The sequence below is a fragment of the Urocampus carinirostris genome, chromosome 3, assembly GCF_059441175.1.
Source record: "Urocampus carinirostris isolate Australia breed hairy pipefish chromosome 3, RoL_Ucar_1.0, whole genome shotgun sequence".
NCBI classification, from domain to species: Eukaryota; Metazoa; Chordata; class Actinopteri; order Syngnathiformes; family Syngnathidae; genus Urocampus; species Urocampus carinirostris.
In genome coordinates this window covers 39850372-39859471 of record NC_142351.1, presented here as the reverse complement: position 1 = coordinate 39859471, position 9100 = coordinate 39850372, and positions in this window count along the sequence as shown.

Below are 9100 nucleotides of genomic sequence, written 5' to 3'. Positions count from 1 at the left end.
AAGCCTGATTAAGTGCACCCATAAATGAAATAAAATAACGCTGGTGGCAATGAGCCATCCATTATTGTTATTCATTTACCGAAATAAATGAGGGATTGGGTTATACATTAGATCAAGCAGAATCGTTTGCTTTTTACTTGTACAATTTGATGTTTGTTTCTGCCCTCTAACAGGTGGAAGAAAAATGTTGTCAAGTCGAAGGTCAAATGAATAGTGGTAAATGTTTTTTGTCTTTTTTAAAGTACCAAAAAACTTTTCAAAAGTATTACATTTGAATTATAGAAATTAAACTTGATTAATGTCTTTTTACAATGACATTAAACTTATAATTTTAAGAAGCATAAGTGTTTCCTCTTCTGCATTTTTACTTAATTCTTGCCCAGTTGTATATTTACCTTTATCATGTAAAAAATTAATTTCAGTGAGCTTCATATTAGCAGTGGAAGCACAATTTGGAATTAAGGAACAAACACATTAAGGGACTTCATTATTTGTGGTGAGGGGGTTGGTTGTGTATAGTGAGGGAAGGTAAAAGTTGATGCACTCCAGAAGTAAATTATACACACTGGCATGAGGTGAAAGAAGGTTTGGTTGACTCAGCACAAGAGGGTTGGAAGGAGAATTTGTTATTGTTTAAAACGATACCCAAGCCAGCTGATGGTTATTCCAGTCCAAAGCTTTCCTGGGAACATATAGTGATAATAATGCCAGGCCATCCTCTGGATAATCTATTTCAGATTACCTTTCTTCTTAAAGTCAGATTTCTTACTCTACACTGAATTGTTCCCTACCAGTTATGTCACGTGTTTTATTTTTTCTTCTCTTTTCTCCTATTCGGAATTGTAGGTGTTACTCCATTCGTGTATTTTCCAAACAACATGTAAACTATTATCACCAAATCGATTGTTCCTAATACACAAATTCAGATCTTAAACTTATTCATTTTAGTTTATATGAATTACTTTTCACATTAGTATAAGCGCAAGCTGTCAAACTTGTCTTTTATTCCATATGACACGCTAAAAAACTGAAACAATATGTGAAAATGAAGTCATTCCCAAACATCATGTAAACTATGATAACTCAACAAATTATTGTTTTTGTACCCAAATTTTGATTTTAAACTAAATCATTTTAGTGTATATTAATTACATTTGACAGTAGTATCAGCATAGATTGTCATAAATAAAAATGTCCCCAGTTTTAACTGTCAATAGAACAAACTGTCCCTCCCGAATGCTTAAAAAAGCATTTTGTATTCCAAAAACATTTTCAAACATTCCGAGGATACTACGCGGCGACACACCATGTTGCTTATTCCTGAACCATTCATAAAACTTGTATGACGGCCACAGACCTTGGAATAAAATAGTTGCACTAACAAATAGTTATAGCTATCATCCTGTTATATAAAAGTCAAGTCACGTATGGTATAGCATAGCAAAACCTTGAAAATTGCTGGCCCAGTTAGTTACAAGCCAAATAAACGTCGGCGCTTCCCTCGGGCGTAATGGTGCACTTTTGAGGGGCTGAATTGAGGCAGATTAACCGTGAGCAACGGCACAGGACAATTTTAGCATCTGACTGAGACGTCTGCCAAATCTTAAAAGTCATATAATAGCGACTAAACCCCATCAAGGGCCCATTTTAAGAGGCGTCTCAACGTATATTATATTTCAAAGTATTCTCGCAGTGTTTTCAACGGATTTAAGGCCATTGTGGAAATTGCATCCTTCCTTTGAGGCGCTCTATCAGCGCAGCTTTCATTTCACCTGACTGACAGTGTGACTGAACAGCAGTGTTTGCTCGTTATTGAACAAAAAGTAATGAGTTACAGTTAGTAGTTACTTCGTTGAAAAAGTATTTATGTTCACAGTTTACAATCTCTTAACCATCTGGTTTGTTCGGGCACCTCTTTCTGTAGTGTGTCTTTGGCAAGAACAGCCTTGCTCATCACTCTCCCGGCTGTATTTTTGGTAGAGGCTTGCTGAGCATCATGAAACAGATACAACCGGTTACTAATAGCAGGAGAACCTTCCTGTCCAATTGCGAAGCTTCAGCAATGGCTTCCAGCCATGTTATGGTCACAACATTTTTGAAAGTTAGATCACAATTGTTCATCATTCAAATGTAATAGCATTATTGCAGTGCAACAGTAATCCTCCCGATATTTTTAGGGCCCATAACCCTCTAACCTAATAGGTTAACTGTCCCAGGAAACTCTCTTTTCGAGAGAAGCAGAAACAGTTGACGAATACAAAGTTGCATATTACATAACTGTCATAGAACTTTTCTTGGTCTTATGCTTTAAAATTTAACACTATCTTGTAGTTATTATCAGTTCACGTCAAAAACTTTGTTCAACAGTACTTAATAAATAGTTTGGTAATCTTGCAAACACAATAAAATAAGCTAATTCATACATTTAAGGCATATACGCAATCTAACTTTATTTGGAAGTAGAAGAAGTGCAGCCAATGATCTGTCTTCCTTGGCATTTGTATGTTAAAAACATTTTAAAGTAGACTTTAAATTAAGTGTGTCATTATTACTGGCACCCAAAAGTAGCACGTTACTTTAAAAGTTACTATCTAGTTATAAATTACAAAATATACTCACATTGAAGCCAACCCCCTAAAACAGCTTTAAAATACCCACATAATAAATTAAATGGAAGAAAAAGCATACACCAACCTGTTGAAGCATTGAAGCCTTGCATACACTTTGCCTAGAAACTCCATATCAATTTCGGCTTCAAACCACTCAAATATTTCATCGCCATTTCTGGGTACTGTCCAAGACCTTTTTTTCCTTCAGGCATGGTGTATCCCAAAGTGATTTAAAAAAAAAAAAAAAAAAATCTGCTTTCGTTTGTTATATCGATTTTGTTGTAACTGTACAAGCCACGCCCTATCCTGCCTATCATTTGCTACTGCAGACACTCAACAAAATAGCTACTGTTTCTTACTACCCCTTTTTGAACATGGTATGTTAACATTATTTTTGTTGTTGAGTCATTGTTTTTGTCCTGTTTTTATTTTATAATGTTCGAAATAAAGTTTTCATTCATTCATTCATTCATTCAAAATATGCGCATATAAACTGACTCCCTGATTTCAGTATTTTATTTAATAATTTAAATTAAGCACAGTACCTATAATGCGTCTCCCACAATTATGCAAATATGTTGCAAAAGATTCTACACGCTGGGAACTCGAAAAATTTAGTCTGAAAGTTGACTTTCCACATTGCGATTCCTGTTAACATGACATTCGAAGCAGCACCCAAACAGACGGCAATTGTACACTTTTTTATTTGCATTGAGTCCAAAAGGTTCAATTTCGGTCTCCTGTGACCAGAGTCCCTTGTTCCACATTTTATTTGTTTCCCATGTGGCTTCTTGCAAATGCCAAACGGGCCTTTATATGGTATTTATTCCGAAAGGGCTTTCTTCCTGCCAGCCTACAACTGATAGTTTTCTTCTTCACAGATTAATCTAATTTGATCATGTGCTTCTTGACTTTTCCTCGGATTAGTTTTCTCCTTTCGGCCAAGGGTTTATAGAGAAGGCCAGGTCTTGGTAGGTTCGCAATGGTTTTTTGCTCTCTCCATTTTTATATTAATGCTTGCACAGTGCTCCGGGAGATGTGTAAATGTTGCCAGTTTAGTCTCTTAGGTCTACAGTGAATAGTTCAGAAGTCATCAGGGGAATTTTGGAGTCAGTTGGCTGCGCTAAGGGAAAATGGGGCCAAAACACCTACTTTTCAGTTTGTATATGTGTATATATATATATATATATATATATATATATATATATATATATATATATATATATATATATATATATATATATATATATATAAAATATATTTTATGTAGAATGTTGAAATATTTTGGTTCCAATTCACGATTGTCTCTTACATGTTGTTGATTATTGGAAAATGTTTGTAGTTTGTTAGCTTTAAATTTGGAGCCTGAAATGTGGCAATAAGACAAAAAATCTTTGGGGAGACCAATACCTTCCCTAGCCACTGTTTCAATAACTCGTTACAGTACTCATTACTAAACAAAGTAATTCCCTTCCAGTAATGCATTCCTCTCTAACACGTTAGTCCCAACACTGCTGAACGGCAACCAAGCTAAGGCGACAAGAGGGATGGTTAAGTCCCACGGGACGCAATATCTCTTACAAGCTGGCGCGATGGGTAGACGCAAGTTCGATATGATGCATAACTACATAGTCATTTTTCATCTGACTGATGTTTTTATCAACAGAGGCAGGCAGGCAGGTAGGTGAGTTCTTTATCTGTCGATGCAGGGAAGTCTTTTCCGATGATCTTCAGACAAGGTCATCAGATATTCTCAGAGCCTAATTAAGCAAGCAGGGCCTGTTCGCTCCCTCTGTGTGTTCCTTAATGACATACAGACCTAATTAATTTTGGTTTTAATTGGGAGATGATTTTAGCTCCTGGGTTTATTATCCTTGTGTGAGATGTCTCTGGTCATGTCATGTTTTGGACATGCCTAGCATTTCATATCTTAAGTTTTTTTTTTAATTTTTTATAGGACTGTTTACGTGGTTCTGTATAATGATACTCACCTCTTGCTTTCAAATTTTGGGAAGCTTCTTTTTGCTCCTTTGTAGAGAACCTGGGTTTGCCTACCCCTGGTCTAACTTGTCACAAAAACTGTACTGGTACCAGTAACGTGCAGTAAGGTTAGTGTCAGGTGAGGCACAGTTAGATTTACAAATAAATTGACCTACAGCTTCGTCATCATTCGATTGGTAGAGCCAGAAAGCAGTACAGGCGCTCCCCTACATATGAACATTCAACTTACGAAAAACGGTAGATACGAACATTTTTTGGGGGATGTCGAAAAATATCCGGACATTGCTGTAAGTTGCATTTTATATTGTGTGCACCTTTAGTATAGGACAGTACTGTTGTGCTTCTTTCCGCCGCTACCGGCTTGTGTCGCTGTAAGAGCTCACCCAGTATCCACCCCGAAGAAGAAAACCGCTTCCTCTTCCTAGTTCCTGTATAAACATTCTATACATTATGTCCAATGTTTTCTTTTTTTTTTAGGACAAAACAATACAGGTTACTTATACAAGTCTTAAACATACTTATACAAACCTTAAACATAGAAAATATAGCACTGAAGAAACTTAAGAACAAATTTAACGTACGAACAATTGTCCGTAATCTCGTTCATAAGTAGGAACTGTATTATTGATTAGAAAACGTTGTATTTTTTTACCTTGACTTATAAATGGAGTCTATGCGCTGCTCCTTTTAAATAAAAGCATCAATAGACATTGTAGGTAATACTCCATCGTGATGCAACAAGAAAAAAAGAAAATTGAGTGGCTTGACCTGCTGTTGCTTTCTAATACTACCACAAATTATATTGTCTGTGTCACGGTTGCCATGGCGCCCAATTGGTCCCCGCCGTGTGGCGCCAGGTTCTGTCACGGTTGCCAAGGCGCCCAATTGGCCCTGCCCATGGACACCAGCTGAAACGCGTTGACAGATTGCTCCCTGGGAGTACTTAAACGCTGTCTTTTCAGTCGTTTGTTGTCGAAGCGTCTGCGAAACTCCTGCTAGACTGTGTTGTGATACGTCAAGCCCTGTGGATCCACGTTTTTGCCTGTGTATTTGTTCCTGTTTTGTTCTCGCCCCGACCCATTTGATTTTGACCACTTCCTCGTTCCGATCAATCCACTTCCGTGACCAACAATACCCGGATCGAGTGTGCGCTCATTCCTCTTTCCCCCAATAAACTATGAGTATTGTTACCCGATTGGGTTCTGCTTCCTGTTTCCTGTCCTGGTTCGTGACAGAACGCTTCGACCACAAAATGAACCCAGTGAACGCTCACACAAGCGCGGATTGGGGGGAGCTGGATACTCCCTAGGCTCTGCAGCAGTTGGACCGGACAGTGTGAGCGGTCTGGCGGTTGTCCAGTGACGTCACCGCCCTTCAACTGCTGTTCAAGTGGAATCTACGGAGCATGCTGCGCCAGCAGGAGCAATTAGATCAGCTGACTGAGCTCCGGTCGCGTCGGCTGTCGGCAACGGCCCCGCCTCTCGGGGGCTCTCCTCCTGCCGTGCTGTCGCCTTACCCTCCCATTCGGCCCACGGACTCGCCCGCCATGGGAATTGCTGTGCGAATGGGGTTTCCGGGAGAATTTGGCGCCAATCTGTGCAAGGTCCCCGTCGGCCTCAACGCCCCGCCCGTTGGCCCTGACGCCGCGCCGGTCGGCCTCGACGGCGCACCCGTTGGCCTCAACGCCGCGCCCGTCGGCCGGCCTTCCACACCCATCTGCTTTCCTGTTTCGCCTGTCCACCTGCCAGTCCGCCGGCCTGCCATGCCAGTCTGTTTGCCGGTCATGCCCGTCCGTCCGCCTGCCATGCCTGTTTGTCGGCCTGCCATGACGGTCTGCTTGCCTGATTCACCCATCCGCCTGTCTAACCCTTCTGCTCCCCAGTCCGACTCTTCTACTCGCCAGTCCGACTCTTCTGCTCGCCAGTCCGACTCTTCTGCTCGCCAGTCCGACTCCTCTGCTCGCCATTCCGACTCGTCTGCTCGCCACTCCGACTCTTCAGACTCTCCCGTCTGCCGGCTTGACCCGTCTGACTCTCCCGTCTGCCGATTCGACCTGTCCAATTCTCCCGTCAGCCAGCTCGACTCGTCAGTCTGCCGGCCCAGCCTCTCTCTGTTTCTGCTTTTGCCGCGCCTTCGGGGGCTGAAGTGGGGCCACCCTCCTCGGGGTCATCAGCCCATTCTGGAGTGCAACATATTTTGTTTTTGTTGGGACTTCTGGAGCCGTCCCTTAAGGGCGGGGGCTCTGTCACGGTTGCCATGGCGCCTAATTGGTCCCCGCCGTGTGGCACCAGGTTCTGTCGCGGTTGCCACTGCGCCCAATTGGCCCCGCCCATGGACACCAGCTGAACCGCATTGACAGATTGCTCCCTGGGAGTACTTAAACGCTGTCCTTTGAGTCGTTTGTTGTCGAAGCGTCTGCGAAACCCCTGCTAAACTGTTGTGATACATTAAGCCCTGTGAATCCCTTTTTTTGCCTGTGTATTTGCTCCTGTTTTGTTCTCGCCCTGACCCGTTTGATTTTGACCACTTCCTCGTTCCGATCAATCCATCGACCTCTGGCACCAGGCAAGAGAATTGCGTGCTTCACTCTCCATTTGCAGACACTTAGCATTGAAATATGTTCCATACTGAGTGTATTAATAATTCAGATTCAGTTTCAGATTTACTTTATTGTCATTCGTGTACACGTGTATACAAAACGAAATGTCGATACATCTGACCCGCACAGTTTCCTTGAGCGTCAGCCGGGATAGATAAGATTAACCATGTCTTTGTCAGAATTTTAGCACAGCAGTTCGTCATCTCGCGGTTTGATGCCACTTCCAGTTGTTGAATGGTCCAGTTTATTGTCCAGAGAGCGAACGTTGGAGAGGAAAATGGATGGGAGAGGCGTTTTGAAGGGTTTAGCCATTAGCCTAGCGGTTAGCCCGGCCCGACAACCTCGCTTCTTCGTCCGGTCACGCCACTCTCTTGCCACTCTGCTTCGCTGCTTTGTAGGCCGCTGGGTCTTGTTGACATAGCAGTCCGTGGCTAATAAACACTCCCGAGTGGTCGTAGCACCGAGCGCTTGATGTCTGGATGATCGCATATCCAGCAAAAAAACTGCGATCGTATATTAATCTACAGTTTGAGCCGACTTTGTGCGAGTCGAAGACTGGGTCTTATGGCCGAAGTGTAAAAAACTGTAGCGAGCCGATTTCTTTTGAAAAAGAAAAGACAAACGCCTCCATTTAAATGAGAAAAATTATTAGCACTGAATAAAGATAACCAATTAAAATATTTTAATTGTATATGTTAATAATGACAGCTAAGACAAAACCTTACCTGCATAGGGGATGCATACACATCAACGACTGGTATATTTGTGTGATGTCGCAGCAAGCACTGTTACTCAGGTTACACCTTAGAAAGCAGTCCAGGGAGTACCGTCGGCCACTGTACCTTGAAATTGACAAGCACATTTAGAAAATCAGTGTGTCCCTAAAGTGTTCGCCAAAAGCATGACTCTGGGGCCACATACGGCCCAACGACCACATTTCAGAAGCCCACAGCAAATAATGAAAGTTAATTCTACATATATCTACCGTACTCAAGGAGGTGCTAACGGACAATGAAATGGAGAACCCTCCATGCCTGCTTCTTAACACTCACACCTGATACCCAACAACAATCTGGTATATAACGACTGTGCCGACAGCAAAAGCTGTTTGATCATTGCTTTCCATGTTGCTGTCTTAGTGGTGCTTATTTCTCAACCCTTGACACGTGTTTGTGCCCGATTTAAGACTTTTGTATCTAGCCAGGCTTGAGTTGTTCCAGACTGTGTTTTTTGATGATCATTTTCTCCCCTCCTACCATGTGCGCAGCCCTTCTCTTTTATTCTCTTTGTCACAAAAACTTGTCAACTCAGCTTGTGTGTCCACACTTGGTCCAGACAGCAAATCCTAACATAGAATCACTATTTACAAAAATCTAAGTAAGATATTAATCACAATAATTTATTATGTTTTGGTACATTTATACAATTTTAAATAACCAAAAGTTGATGGGTAACTTTTTGAAGACCAAAAAGACCCCTAAAACCTCTGCTTTTAGTTTACTTTTGCACATTTCAAAAAATTCATAATCATCAAAGGCAAATGTAGATTTTATAAAAGACTTCTTTATCAGAACAAATAATGCTTCTGAAGAAATTGAATGAATCTAAAATACCTGCCTCTCATTAGTTTGTGCAAAAAGCATGACGTAAGCTGCTAGTGAGGGATGCTAATTAGCGATACTGCTCTATGTGGTGCTAAGTTTGATGTCACGCTCTGTCGCCAATGACCCATTGGCGACAATCAGCATGCATGGCTATTTGCAAAATCTAAAGATCTTGGGAAGCATCCTCACATTACGGCACAGAAAAGCCTGTTCTCAGGCGCAAAGAGAAAATTACTTTTCCTGTTTATAGCAAAACCATTTTCCAGATGATGTCTGCACACTTTTTC